Raw genomic sequence first — 15794 nt, 5'->3', positions numbered from 1 at the left:
GGGCATGCTCCTGTGATCTACTTCCACCTTCCTACAGTTATCCATTCCAATTATTAATCCATAAAATGGATTAATCAACTGATTAGGTTAAAGCTCTCATGATCTAATCATTGCACCTCTGCACATACCTGCATTGGAGATCATGTTTCCAATACATGACTTTTGGAGGAGCACATTATATCTAAAACATAGTACATACAATATATTAAGTATTTAAAAGGTAACATTCTTACTCAGATAAAAGAATGTAAGGAATTTAAATGAAATAAGCTTTAAAATTCAAGAAAGAAAAATGAATTCAACATGGCAATGACCAACTAACTCAGAATGACTCAGTAGCCAGAAATAACTAGACTTGAGTCCTATGTTTTAATCACCAAATTATTAGTGCCTCTCTTGAGGATTAAACAAGGAAACTGTAAAAATCATATACTACTTCTAAATGCCTGGATAAAATGAAATTATATTCAGTAGTAGTCATTTTGTCCACATAGGTCATGGAAAACCACACTTAGTTCCAGAAAAGCAAGAAGAACTATTCCTAGGGAGAAGGATGACACCATAAGTGTTAATGTTAAAATATGAATAAGGAATTTAGACTTGACATTAAAATATACTGGGTTTTAGGAAGCTGAAAATTTGTTTGACCAACAGAATTTCTAATTAGCCCATCCCATACATTCCAAAAATAAATTGAACAAGTAAGTTAAAATGAAATAATAATTAATTTATTAAAAATAAATTATTAAGGTATAAATTATAAGCAGTCCATAAAGTAGGCTATAATTATGCTTGTTAATTTTCAAAATTGATGATTTGTATTTGGTCCTTGAGAGCACAACTCATCCATATGCTTGTGTTTTCTTTGTAAGGACAGAAAGTAAACACCTGAAACTGTACATAATTAATCAGCAAACAATTAAACAGCCTGCCAGGCAGGAAATACTGGAACCTAACACACACACACATTGTTTTTCAATACTGGGTATTGAACTCAGGGCCTTGTGCAAGCAAGGCAAGTGTTCTACCACTAAGCCACATCCCCAGTCCTCAGGGCCCAATGTATGTACAATAATTTTACATACTTTTTAACTGAAACATTTTTAAATATCTTACTGCATACCAAGAAACACCTATTCGACACTGGCAACCATTTAAAATGTTACTCCAACCTTTTATGTGACTAAGCACTGACTACACAGCTCACTAAATAAAAAACAAATTCATATCAAAATTTAATGTAAAGAAATGTTTCAATTTTTCTTATACCACTTGCTTCTGTTTTACATTATTTTTGCTTATTGGGTATTTGTGTGTTTTTTATTGATTTTGAATTTCAAAACTTCTGCCCAAACTGCCTAATTGGATCTAAAGTATTTTCCAAGAAAAGTTGTTTAGAACTACTATGATTTAACTAATAAATGTCCCCAAAAGGCCCATAAGCTTGGTTGCCAGCCTGCTGTGCTGTTGGGGAATGGTGAAATCTTGAGAAAGTGGGTCTAGTGGGAGGAAGTTAGGTAATCTGGGAGTGTTTCCTTGAAGGGGAAAGTGGAGCCCTACCCCTTTTTATCCTCTACACTTCAGTCACTATGAGGTGAGCATCTCTGCCCTACCACTCATTCCCCACCTTGATCTCTTGCCTCACTACAGTAAAAGCAACAGAACCAATCAACCTCCGACACTGAGTCAAAATAAATTCTCCTTCTAAGAGAATTATCTTAGGCATTTTGTCATAGCAGTGGAGAGCTAACACAAGAATGAAGGATGCATTTTCTTCTTAGAAATAAGGGCTATCAGTTGTTCTGAGTGGGGTAGTAAACATTCTTAACATGTACACTTGCACACTGGCATCCCTCCTACCTCTTCCGTAAAAGCTTTTAGTAACTGTAGCATAAATGTTTTCAAGTCATTTATTTAAACTAAAAGTAACAGTGTCATGAATAGTACTATACTTTTCTTCTTTTCTCACGACATTTTCTTCATTTCCTTCCCCAAACTGGCAGTGACTGACTGCTCTTCTGTCCCCTACACACTCTTAACTTGATAATCAGAAGGGATTCTTTCCCATTTCCCTATACACCATGTAAAAGGCAGTAAAGATACTAGGAAATTTACCCTTTGTAATCCTATAAGGAAGAACAGGTAGGAAAGAAACTAAGGAGCTTGGTGCTCACTATTCTGGAGTTGGGCCCACACTAGAGGGGAAAGTGTGTTTATCAGGCAGCTGCAGATGTTGGCTCCATCCTCAGAGAGTGGAACAGTCAGAAGCAGTGTAGCCACAGGCATGAGGACTAAATAGATACAAATTGGGCAAAGGGTAGAGAGGATAGGTTTGTTGTATGATATAGGCAATCTTGAAAGAAATTTTTTGCTGTAATGACAGTCCTGTTATATGAGCTTTGAGAATATGACATTTGGATTATATGTTATATTGGTCAGGCTTTAAAAACAGGGGGCTGCTAATATTTGAGTACCTATGAACAGATTCTGATAATACAGATATACAAATGAAGACCACACACTAGCTTTTCTTTTTATGATTTACATGAGATTATATATATTTTGTAGTATGGAATTACACTTTATCCTATGTGACCCTCTAATCAATGGTTCTTGACCGTGTAAGCAGATTATGGACATGTTAATCTCATTCTTAATTCATTTTAGGAACATGTAAACAAGGCATTAGGATACCTGGTGTGAGTTAGAGATCCTTTGAAAAATATTAATTTAAGTGTGTAGAAGCCATCAATATACCCAAAATAAAACAGGGATAATTTGCTTCCTAAGAAATTTAAAATGTCTTCTTATATATTAAAATCTATGATATCCATAAAGAAACCATTGACATTTTTTGTTTTTAACTGCACAAACCCACAGTTCTCTATTGTTCTGTCAATGTAATCTTAAATACAGAGTATTTAACATTTCAAACTACTTTAGACACACATTCTGTGGAAGTTGATTACTTTTAATGGCCTACTTCAAAGAATCTCAATGTACTGCATGTAAGAATCTTCTAGGAAGATTCTTCTAAACTCTGAATCCTACCCCAGACCAATTCAATGGAAAGCTCTAAAGTAAGAACCCAAATACAGGTATCTCTACATTCCTCCAAGTGATCTAAATGCAGTCAAAGAATAAAATCATTGGTCTAGTACCGTATGGTACCTGCCTCTTCTGTGGAACACAGATATTCAGGGGAAAAAAGAACTTTATTGTTAAATACTTGAAAACTAAACCAAAATAATCACTACTTAGTGAAAAATGTCTGAAGCATTTAAGAAACAAAATAAGGTGAGTATTTCTATTCTCACCATTACTTTTAATATAGTTGACTAAGTCTTTGTTATATTATTAAAGAGAAAAGGAAAAAATAAAAAAGTTATGTAAGTGCTTTAAGACAGGAATCAGACTGCTCTACTCGCAGACTACTACATGGTCTATTTAGAAAAACTACTACAGTCAATAAAATCTTAAAACTAATCAGAAAGTGTAGCAAGATACCCAATTAAAAGTTCAATTTTAAGAATCGATGATATTCCTCTACTTTTGCAATAAATATACATAGAATATAATAAAATGAGAAACCATTCACAACAGCAAGAAAATCTACTAACTATGGAGAACAAAATTTAACAAATTATTCGTGGATCTCTACTGAGAAAAAAAAGTTGGAAAAATTTTAAAAGGCCCAAAAAGATTGAACAAGTTAAAAGATATTCCATGTTATTGGATGGGAAGTTTAAATAGTATTTATAGCCATGCTTTAAACTGAGGTTTAAAATGTTATAGAATTAGAAGAAGATAAAAGTATTTAGTTCTATTTTTAACAGGGAATACCAAATTAACTACAAATTCCTAAATTTTATAATTTCATTTTTTTAAATGTAGAACATGAGTTTTTATATGGAATTATTTAAATAAACATCAATGTATTTTAAATTATTGAAAATAAATATCTTTCAGTTAATATATTCCAAACAGGGCTTCAAAGAATACCTTGTTCATTATTTAGTAAAAACTTTAGGCTAATATCAAATTAATGTATAATTCCTATCCAACTCTTAGATGGAGGGTGGTAAAACAAAGTATGAATGCTTCCACATTTTTTTTTTTAAAACAGAAGATACACCTCAGGTCTCCAAAAGAGAGAATAAGAAGCAACTTTCATTGCTGTTTTTTGAGTAACATCTAGAAATTCTTCACAGTCATATGGTCATATGGCTTGGTGGAAATGTATTGCATTTTTAGGCTGTCCATGGAAGCCAGTGAAAATTGTTCTAAGAGGCAAAGGCTTAACATTAAAGTTAATGAATTTGTGGTTATACATAAAGGAAAATTTAAGAAATAGAAAAATGTGAAAGCTGCCTGTTTACAAGTCTTAAACTGAATAGTTTAAAACAAACAAAATCACAATATTCTTTGAAGTACATTAATTAAAAATAAACAAAATATTAATAGTGGATTCAAAGTCACTGTATCTCAACAGACCTGTTCTTTCAATTAAAGTGAACCTACTTTTAATTATAATTTCATATACATGTTTTTATAAGAAATGATATTCCAAAGAAAAGAGCACTCATTATTCTAACTCCTCCAGTGAAAATAAAAAGAATACCAGATAAAAACATTAATATTTTTCCCGTTTATTATGGGAAAGATAGAACCATAAATCATCAATTATTTTATTTTATAAAGAATTCCAGTGAGAAAATAAAGTTATAAACTCATAGTCTTGATATTTAGGATCTATATTTCAGCTTCTCAATAAATAACCTAATCTTGCTTCAAAGCTTCAATATTTTAAAATAATTCTACCTATCTTATTGGGGAAGAAAAATATGATCATCAAAAGTATATTAACTAGTATACTCTTCCAGTATAAATACTAGAAAAAACCGAGTTACTTATATACTATGAATAATGCAAGACTCACACTTCTTTAGGATCCAATGCCCTATGTTGAGACAGAGTCTAAGTTTCTGAGGTTGGACTTGAACTTGGGACCCTCCTGCCTGGGTAGCTGGGATTACAAGTGTGCACCACTGTACCTGGCTTTGTTCCAAAGCTTTGTGACTCTTGAAATTAACCAAGGCAATGCCATGTCTTAAATTTAAAATTTAGTACAGATCCAGATTTTCTTTCCATTTAGGCATTTTAACTAATTTCCATTTTTTTCATTATTTTAAACATGCGCAAATGGAAGGATATTTTTCTGCTAAAAGGAAATAAAATTGTCACATGTAGTTTACATATATAGACTTTATTTCATATCACAATGTTATTTATATTAACTTAATATCATAAATAATTTATTTTATAGTACATACAAGTTTCGTAGGACTTTTCTTTTTTTCTTCTTAGTTATTTTCTTTTTTTTATTAAAAATCATAAATTTACATAGGGCAATGTTGTTTGATTCATTCTGTTATCTTTTTCCCTTTCCCCCCACTCCTCCCACCCCTCCTCTCCCCCCATACAGTCCTTCCTTCCTCCATTCTTACCACCCTCCTTATCCCTAACCCTAACGCTAACCCCTCCTACCCCCCATCATATGTCCTCATCCGCTTATCAGCAAGATCATTCATCCTTTAGTTTTTTGACATTGGCTTATCTCACTTAGCATGATATCGTCCAATTTCATCCATTTGGCTGCAAATGCCATAATTTTATCATTCTTCATGGCAGAGCAATATTCCATTGTATATATATGCCACATTTTCTTTATCCATTAATCAACTTAAGGGCATCTAGGTTGGTTCCACAATCTGGCTATGGTGAATTGAGCAGCAATGAACATTGATGTGGCTGTGTCTCTGTAGTATGCTGATTTTAAGTCCTTTGGGTATAGGACAAGGAGTGGGATAGCTGGGTCAAATGGTGGTTCCATTCCAAGCTTTCTGAGGAACCTCCATACTGCTTTCCAGAGTGGCTGCACTAATTTGCAGCCCCACCAGCAATGTATGAGTGTACTTTTTCCCCACATCCTCGCCAACACCTATTGTTGCTTGTGTTCTTGATAATTATAATTGGTGTGAGATGAAATCTTAGGGTAGTTTTGATTTGCATTTCTCTTATTACTAGAGATGTTGAATATTTTTTCATATATCTGTTGATTGCTTGTACATCTTCTTCTGTGAAGTGTCCATTTCCTTAGCCCATTTGTTGATTGGATTATTTGTATTCGTGGTGTAGAGTTTTTTCAGTTCTTTATAGATTCTGGAAATTAGCGCTCTATCTATAGTATGAGTGGCAAAGATTTTCTCCCACTCTGTAGGCTCTCTCTTCACATTACTGATAGTTTCCTTTGCTGAGAGAAAGCTTTTTAGTTTGAATCTATCCCAGTTGTTGATTCTTGCTTTTATTTCTTTGGCTATGGGAGTCCGGCTAAGGAAGTCTGATACTAAGCCAACAAGTTGAAGGTTTGGATCTACATTTTCTTCGATAAGATGAAGGGTCTCTGGTCTAATTCCGAGGTCCTTGATCCATTTTGAGTTGAGTTTTGTGCAGGGTGAGAGATAGGGTTTAATTTCATTCTGTTGCATATAGTTTTCCAGTTTTCCCAGCACCATTTGTTGAAGAGGCTATCTTTCCTCCATTGCATATTTTTGGCCCCTTTGTCTAGTATGAGAAAATTGTATTTATTTGGGTTTGTGTCCATGTCCTCTATTCTGTACCATTGATCGACCTGTCTATTTTGGTACCAATACCATGCCGTTTTTGTTACTATTGCTTTGTAATAGAGTTGAAGATCTGGTATTGCTATACCCCCTGCTTCACTCTTTCTACTGAGGATTGCTTTAGCTGTTCTGGGTTTCATATTCTTCCAGATGAATTTCATAATTGCTTGCTCTATTTCAGTAAGGTACATCATTGGGATTTTAATTGGAATTGCATTGAATTTGTATAGCACTTTTGGTAGTATGGCCATTTTGACAATATTAATTCTGCCTATCCAAGAACATGGGAGATCTCTCCATCTTCTAAGGTTTTCTTCAATTTCTTTCTTCAGTGTTCTGCAGTTCTCATTGTAGAGGTCTTTCACCTCTTTTGTGAGATTGATTCCTAAGAATTTTATTTTTTTCGATGCTATTTTAAATGGGGTAGTTTTCCTAATTTCTCTTTCTGAAGATTCATCACTTATGTATAAAAATGCATTGGATTTGTGAGTATTGATCTTGTTACCTGCTACTTTACTGAATTCACTAATGAGTTCTAAGAGTTTTCTGGTGGAATTTCCAGGTTCCTCTAAATATATAATCATGTGATCAGCGAACAGGAATAGTTTGAGTTCTTCTTTTCCAATTCATATCCCTTTAATTTCTTTGGTTTGTCTAATTGCTCTGGCTAGAGTCTCAAGAATGATGTTGAATAGAAGAGGGTAAAGAGGGCATCCTTGCCTTGTTCCAGTTTTTAGGGGGAATGCTATCAGTTTTTCATCATTTAGAATGATATTGGCCACGGGCTTAGCGTAGATGGCCTTTACAATGTTAAGGAATGTTCTCACTACCCCGATTTTTTCCTCGCATTTTGAGCATGAAGGGATGCTGTATTTCATCGAATGCTTTTTCTGCATCTATTGAAAAAATCATGTGATTCTTAACTTTTAGTATCTTGATATGGTGAATGACATTTATTGATTTCCGGATGTTGAACAAACCTTGCATCCCTGGAATAAAACCCACTTGATCGTGGTGCACTATCTTTTAAATATATTTTTGTATACGATTTGCTAAAATTTTGTTGAGAATTTTTGTGTCAATGTTCATTAAGGATATTGGTCTGAATTTTCTTTCCTCAATGTGTCTCTGTCTGGTTTAGGTATCAGGGTGATATTGGCTTCACAGAATGAGTTTGGGAGGGTTCCCTCCTCTTCTATTTTATGGAATACTTTGAGAAGTATTGGAATGAGCTCTTCTTTAAAGGTTTTGTAGAACTTGGCTGAGAACCCATCTGGTCCCGGACTTTTCTTTGTTGGTAGGCTTTTGATGACCTCTTCTATTTCATTGCTTGAAATTGATTTATTTAAGTTGTGTATGTCCTCCTCGTTCAGTTTAGGTAATTCATATGTCTGTAGAAACTTGTTGATGTCTTCGAGGTTTTCTGTTTTGTTGGAGTGTAGATTTTCAAAATAGCTTCTAATTATGTTTTGTATTTCAATCCTGTCTGTTGTGATATTTTCTTGTTCATTCCGAATTTTAGTGATTTGGGTTTTCTCTCGTCTTCTCTTTGTTAGTGTGGCTAAGGGTTTATCAATTTTGTTTATTTTCTCAAAGAACCAACTATTTTGTTAATTTTTCCAATTGTTTCTTTTGTTTCAATTTCATTGATTTCGGCTCTGATTTTAACTATTTTCTGCCTTCTACTTCTTTTGGTGTTGGTTTGCTCTTCTTTCTCTAGGGCTTTGAGCTGTAGTGTTAAGTCATTTTTTTGTTGATTTCTACTTCTTTTGTTGAATGCGCCCCATGAAATAAATCTTCCTCTAAGTACTGCTTTCATAGTGTCCCAGAGGTTTTGATATGATGTGTCTTTGTTCTCATTTACTTCTAAGAATTATTTTATTTCCCTCCTGATGTCTTCTGTTATCCATTCATCATATAATAGTGTTATTATTTAATCTTGAAGTATTGGAGAAGTTTCTGTTTTTTATTGTTTTATTTCTAATTTCAATCCATTATGATCTGATAAGAGTACAAGGTAGTATATCTTCTTGTATTTGCTAACAATAGCTTTGTGGCATAAAACATGGTCTATTTTAGAGAAGGAATCATGTGTTGCTGAGAAAAAAGTGTATTTATTCTTTGTTGGATGGTATATATATAAGTCGGTAAGTTGGAAGGTATATATATATAAGTCGGATAAGTCTAAATTGTTGATTGTGTTATTGAGATCTGTGGTTTCTTTATTCAATTTTTGTTTGGAAGATCTATCCAGCGGTGAGAGAGGTGTGTTAAAATTGCCTAGTATTATTGTGTTGTGGTCTATTTGATTTCTGGAATTGAGAAGGATTTGTTTGACGTACATGGATGAGCCAATGTTCGGGGCATAGATATTTATGATTGTTATGTCTTGCTGATTTATGCTTCCCTTAAGCAGTATGTAATATCCTTCTTTATCCCTTCTGACTAGTTTTGGCTTGAAGTCCATGTTATGTGAAATGAGGATGGATATTCCAGCTATTTTGCTGTGTGTGTGCATGCTATGTTTTTTCCCATCCTTTCATCTTTAGTCTTTGGGTATCTCTTTCTATGAGATGAGTCTCTTGCTGGCAGCATATTGTTGGATTTTTCTTTTTAATCCAATGTGCCAGTCTATGTCTTTTGATTGATGAGTTCAGGCCATTAACATTCAGGGTTATTATTTTGATATGATTTGTATTCCCAGTCATTTGTCTCATTTTTGCTTTTTGACATGATTTGGTTTCTCCTTTATTTGGCTATTCCTTTAGGCTGGTTACTCCCGTTGCTGATTTGCATCGTTGTTTTTCATCTCTTCCTCATGGAATATTTTGCTGAGAATGTTCTGTAATGCTGGCTTTCTATTTGTAAATTCCTTTAGCTTTTGTTTATCATGGAAGGATCTTATTTCATCATCAAATCTGAAAGTAAGTTTTGCTGGGTATAAGATTCTTAGTTGGCATCCGTTTTCTTTCAGGGCTTGGTAAATGTTGTTCCAGGCCCTTCTAGCTTTTAGGGTATGGATTGAAAAATCCGTTGATATTCTTATTGTTTTCCCCCTGAATGTAATTCGATTCTTTTCTCTCGCAACCTTTAAAATTTGTCTTTATTTTGTATGTTAGGTATTTTCATAATAATGTGCCTTGGTGTGGGTCTGTTGTAATTTTGTATATTTGGAGTCCTATAAGAGTCTTGTACATGGTTTTCCATTTCATTCTTCTAATTTCAGAAATTTTCTGATATTATTTCATTGAATAGATTGTTCATTGCTTTGGTTTATTTCTCTAAGCCTTCCTCAATCCCAATAATTCTTAAATCTGTCCTTTTCATGATATCCCATAATTCTTTTGGATTCTGTTCATGATTTCTTACCATGTTTTCTGTTTGGTCATCTTTTTTTTCAAGATTAAATATTTTTACTTCAATATCTGAGGTTCTGTCTTCCAGTTTTTCTATCCTATTTGTTATGCTTTCTATGAAGTTTTTAACTTGGTTTATCGTTTCCTTCATTTCAAGGATTTCTGTTTTTTTTTTTTTTCATTATCTCTAACTCTTTATTGAAATGATCTCTTGCTTCCCATATTTGCTCTTTTAACTGGTCATTGGTGCGATCATTTAATGCCTGCATTTGCTCTTTCATCTCCCCGTTTGCTTCCCTGATTGTTTTAATTATGTACATTCTGAACTCCCTTTCTGACATATCTTCTGCTGTGCTGTCATTGAGTTTTATTAATATAGTATCTAGGTTTGTTTGGGACATTTTCTTCCCTTGTTTTCTGTATTGGTCAGTTGTCAGTGGGACTCTGTAACATTGCAGATTTTCTCTATTTGCTTATAGTGTCCCTGTAGATTTCCAGTGTATCAGCTCCCAGCCTTCAGTAGCCTGAAGTCTTGGAGTAACTTGATAATGCAGTGTTTTCAAAGAAAGCTGTCCCTAGCCCACAACTGTTTCCAGGGCTTGGAGCGGCTCTGTGTGGAAAGGCTCTCACTGGGGGGACTGCTCTGAGAAGCTGGCCGTGTGGGAGGAGCCCACCGCTGGAGTGCCGAGGGCTGCCTGGAGAAGACTCTAGCTGCCCTGCCCTACTCTAATAAGGTGCCACAATCCAGGCCTGCTGCCCGGTCTGAGCTTCACCAGGTGGGGGAGAATCACCCCGTGATTCTATTTTAGTGCGAGTTTCTCAATGCCTCCCCTTCTTGAATCCTGGGTTCTGGAGCGACTGGAGATGCAGTCACCCTCTATCCCACCATCTTGGATCGCCCCATTGAAAAAGCCTGCAGTCCAGAGGCGGGGAGGCCCACCTGGAGAGGTCTCTGGCTGCCCTGCCCTGGTCCCTGAGGCTGCTTGTGGGTCGGAGGTTTCTGCTGGCTTGGGGACTTGTTGCTGGCTCTGTGTAGAAAGGCTCTCACTGGGCGGTCTGCTCTGAGAAGCTACACTAAAAAGGCACTTCCCGCCGGAGGGAGCCGGTCTGCTTGGGGAAGTCCCTGGCTGCCCTGTCCTTGTCTCTAGGACTTTTCTTTATCCAATACGCAGTAACAACAATCTCCAGTCTTTAGACTTTTGGTGCCACAAATTTATGCAAATCTCTGGGAGACAAAACGTCCAAGAAAAATCACAAATAATATGTAGAACAAAGGCACCTCTTAAATCTGTATGAAGTGGTGTACACTCCTGGTCAATTGTGATACACACATGTGCGAAATTGACCAAGATCAATACTACAAATGATTTCAAAATAACTATCATGTAGACTACTGTCCACCTCCCAAACTTAAAAAATTAAAATGCCACTGAACCCAAGGTCCTCAAGAGGTTAAGATTTGTAACCTGAACATAACTGGGTAGATCACAGTTAAAATAAAAAGAAATTAACAAATTATTGTTGGGATTTTAGCAGGATTCAAAATTCATAATATTCAAAATGTATAGGATAAATATAGAATGTATCCAGCACACAAAGCATCAGAAAAATTCCAAAAATTCTCAGGAGAAAAGATAATCAACAGGCAGAACCCTGAATTGATCTAGATGATCTAATTATTATAGACTTTAAGCAGATACACTAATCATGTCTAAGAATGAAACTCTTGAAATGAATGGAATGACATATGTTTACAGAATGGAAATATAAATTAGAATACCCTGTTATAAAAACGTGCAGAGGTCTTGGATAACTTTCCAAAGAAGACGTACAAATGGCAAGTTCATAAAAAGATAGTCAACATCAACTAACCTTTAGGGAAATGCAAATCACAATCACAATGAAATATCACTTCACATAGATAAGCATGGTTATTATTACACAAAAATTCAAAACTATAAAATAATGAAGCATTTACTAACATGTAAAAATATTGGAAATGTTGAAACTATGTCAATATCTATAACAGATATAATTAAAATATTGTATTAAACATTAGCATTTTATCATTTATTCATTAGTACAGTCAAAATATACAAGTGGAAGAATACACTTTTTAATGCAAAGTTAAAAGGGTTATTAGATTCTAGAATTTATTACTCTATGACCCATTTACCGAATCTCCCATTTCAAGACATAAACAAAATACATATGTGGTATCAAATATGCCAAAACAAAACAGAAACATAATGGCATGAAATTGATGATTTTCACCACTATAATTCAAATTATCCCATCAGTACATATTTTCAAAATCACATTCTCTTTAAAATAAGGGAGGTACTTTCTTAATTAAAAAGCACAATTTATTAAATTAATGCAAGGTTACAATATCTGATTTTCCACAATTTGTGTGTGATCATTATTTCCCTCTACATATGTAACAAAGTTTCAAACACTTTTCTTCTAAGGCACAGAAACATTTAGAAATATTATATAAACTAAATATTAGGAAACAAAGCATTGACTATATTCTTTAACAAATGTAAATTTGTTTCTTAAATCAAACCTTTCTGATAACAGTAAATAACTTACAGATTTTTACAACTGTTCCATATGTAATTCATATATATAAATGCAAACAATATAATTAAAATCTAATGAGCAGAACTAGTTTAACTTTGATTATCATCAATATTTATTTCTCAATCTGTAAACCTAATATTCAGTCGCTACAGAGGCTGGTAACCATTTACCAAAAACCATTTACATGAAAACATATGTAATCCATGCCAGGCATGTTTCAAAGAATCTCTGTTTCCATCTGGTTGTATATATTGTTTAAGATTCTTCTATAATTGGTCAAGTAAGTGGTGTTAGACAAAATTAAGAGGGTTAACAGGAAAAATATTTTGTTCTAGAGAAATTATATCAAGAATTATATGCTTAAAATGCTTTTTATTAGTAAAATTTATGAAATACAAAAAGGTTGTTTAGAAATTTGAGGAAAGGTTAGGACTTTTTCTCAACAGGCCATGGTAAATTTGTTTAAACAGAAAATTATTTTAAAATCAATACATGGGGAAACTTTCCAGAACACTCGGTGAGAGGCAGAGGAGTGGCAGCTGCCAAAGCTGCACACAGTTACGCACTCCTTCCCACTCCCTGACGTGGGCCCCAGCCACTCACCAGTTGTAGAAAATGGTGAAAGAAACCACTTACTCTGATGTTTTGGGGGGTCGAACCCAATACCAGCCAGAAGAATTGAAAAAGGCTTATAGGAAACTGGCATTGAAGTATCAGCCTGATAATAATCCAAATGAAGGAGAAAAGTTTAACAAATTTCTCAAGCTTATGAAGTTATCTCTGATGCCAAGGAAAGGGAATTATATGACAAAGGAGAACAAGCAATTAAGGAGGGTGGAGCAGGTGGTGGTTTTGACTCCCCCATGGACATCTTTGATATGATGCTTGGAGGAGGAGGTGGAATGCAGAGAGAAAAGAGAGGTAAAAATGTTGTGCATCAGTTCTCAGCAATGTTAGAAGATTTATATAATGGTGCAACAAGAAAACAAGTTCCACAAAAGAATGTGATTTGTGACAAATGTGAAGTCTGAGGTGGTAAGGAGCAGTAGAGTGCTGTCCAACTGTCGAGGTACTGGAATGCAAATAAGAATTCATCAGATAGGACCTGGAATGGTTCAGCAAATTCAGTTCTTGTGCATGGAGTGCCAGGGTCATGGGAAATGGATCAGTCCCAAAGACAGATGAAAAAACTGCAATGGAAGGAAGATAGTTGGAGAGAAGAAGATTGTAGAAGTTCATATTGACAGGCATGAAGGATGGACAGAAGATAACATTCCATGGTGAAGGAGACCAAGAGCCAGGATTAGAACCAGGAGATACTATCACTGTGTTAGATCAGAAGGACCATGCTGTCTCACTTGACAAGGGGAAGACCTTTCCATGAGAAGACCTTTTCATGTGTATGAACAAACAGCTGGTAGAAGCATCATGTGACTTCTAGAAGCCAATATCCACTCTTAATAATCAAACCATAATCATCACCTCTCATTCTGGTCAGATTGTCTAGCAGGGAGATACAGTGTGTACTAAACTAAGGTATGTCAATTTATCATAGATCATAGGAAAAGGGTCACCCAACCATTTAGTTTAGTTTAAGATAAACTTTCCTGAAAATGGCTTTCTCTCTACTGACAAACTCTCTTTGCTGGAAAAACTCCTACCTGAGAGGAAGGAAGTAGAAGAGACTGATGAAATGGATCAGGTAGAACTGGTGGACTTTGATCCAAATCAGGAAAGATGGCGCCATTATAATGGAGAAGCATATGAGGATCATGAACATCATCCCAGAAGTGGTGTTCAGTGTCAGACCTCTTAATGGGGCCAGTGAATAACACTCACTACAGATATTTTATATGCAGTAGTGAATGAGTGAAGGACAAAATCGTAATATGCTCACTACTTGCTATTGTTTTTGTTTTAATATTCAATTATAGTAGTGTTATAAAATTTAAATGAAGAATAAATATAAATATAAAAGCTCAAAAAATCACGATATAGATTGTCACAACAGTTAGTAAACAACATGCTAATGATTCAGCCCATTTGGAACAAAGTAAAAGTATTAAATAAATGAAGAATTTCATAAATTATCCAAAGTAAAACTCTAGTGCTAAATTGCTTAAATAAATTAAGATCCTTGGAGCAGGACAGGACTTAAGAGAGTGTCCACACCAGTCCTCTCATTTTAACAGGAGGCAACTGTGGCCAAGAAACTATTTTTATTATAACCTAGTTAGTTATTAGGGAAGCATCAGCCCTGGCTCCCTGATTTCCACATCAGGGACCTACTCATCCACATCAATGTTTTAATCAATCTATTAGATCTCACTGAAATTTTTAGAGTTGGGTCAAATTTGTCTTCTTGATTTATTCTCATCCTTGCTGAAGGCTATAGTTGTTCTATTTATTCTGGATTTATGTCCCTCTACTTTCAGTATACTGTCCCCTCCTTCAAGTCAAAAAAAGAATAAGAAAAACAAGAGCCTGACGACCCATCTTTATCCTTGTTGAGTGTACACTTCTGGATTGTGCCAACAATTCTAAGTTGGTGAAGTAACAAAACAGTTTTTAGACTTACTTAAGCCACCTTATGTAAATGTCCAAGGAAAGACTTTAACATAAAAGATCTTTGTGTTTCAAGTAACAAAACGTCATAGATCACACAGGCTTAACTATAATAAGTCTTATCTTGTACTCCAAGCACTTTACAGGCACAGTACCAGATTCTCATTAATGATCCAGGTTATCTTCATTAAATTCATTTTATTTTCTATGTTTTATTTTTAACTGACACAATAATTGCACAAATGTATGGAGTACAATGTGATGTTTCAATACATGTATACATTGTATACAGATAAATCAAGATAATTACTATACCCATTATCACTGCAAACACTTCTTTGATAAAACATGTAAAATCAACTCTATTTTGAAACACATTATTAAATATAGTTAATACACTGTGTACGTATAACAGAAAATCTTCCATCTCTATAAGTGCAATTTTTATCCACTAAACAATCTTTCTTTATCCGCCCCTTCTTCTCACCATACTCAGGCTCTGGCAACTATTATTTTACTATTCACATGAAATCAATTCCTTCAGATTACCCATATGAGTGAGATCATTTTCTCTCTGTGTCAGGTTTATTTCACTACACACAGT

At 34.6% G+C, this 15794-nt stretch overlaps 1 pseudogene across 1 annotated transcript; it reads left to right on the top strand.

Moving 5' to 3' along the window:
- Positions 1-13106: 13106 nt before the first annotated feature.
- On the top strand, positions 13107-14508 carry LOC306652356 (dnaJ homolog subfamily A member 1-like; annotated as a pseudogene). Its single transcript has one exon. The product of its transcript is annotated as a dnaJ homolog subfamily A member 1-like (transcript).
- Positions 14509-15794: the final 1286 nt, after the last annotated feature.

Source organism: Sciurus vulgaris (assembly GCF_902686455.1).
Source record: "Sciurus vulgaris genome assembly, contig: HiC_scaffold_178_arrow_ctg1, whole genome shotgun sequence".
Taxonomy (NCBI): Eukaryota; Metazoa; Chordata; class Mammalia; order Rodentia; family Sciuridae; genus Sciurus; species Sciurus vulgaris.
Note: the sequence above shows the minus strand (reverse complement) of the source record. Positions and strands in the feature narration are given on the sequence as shown.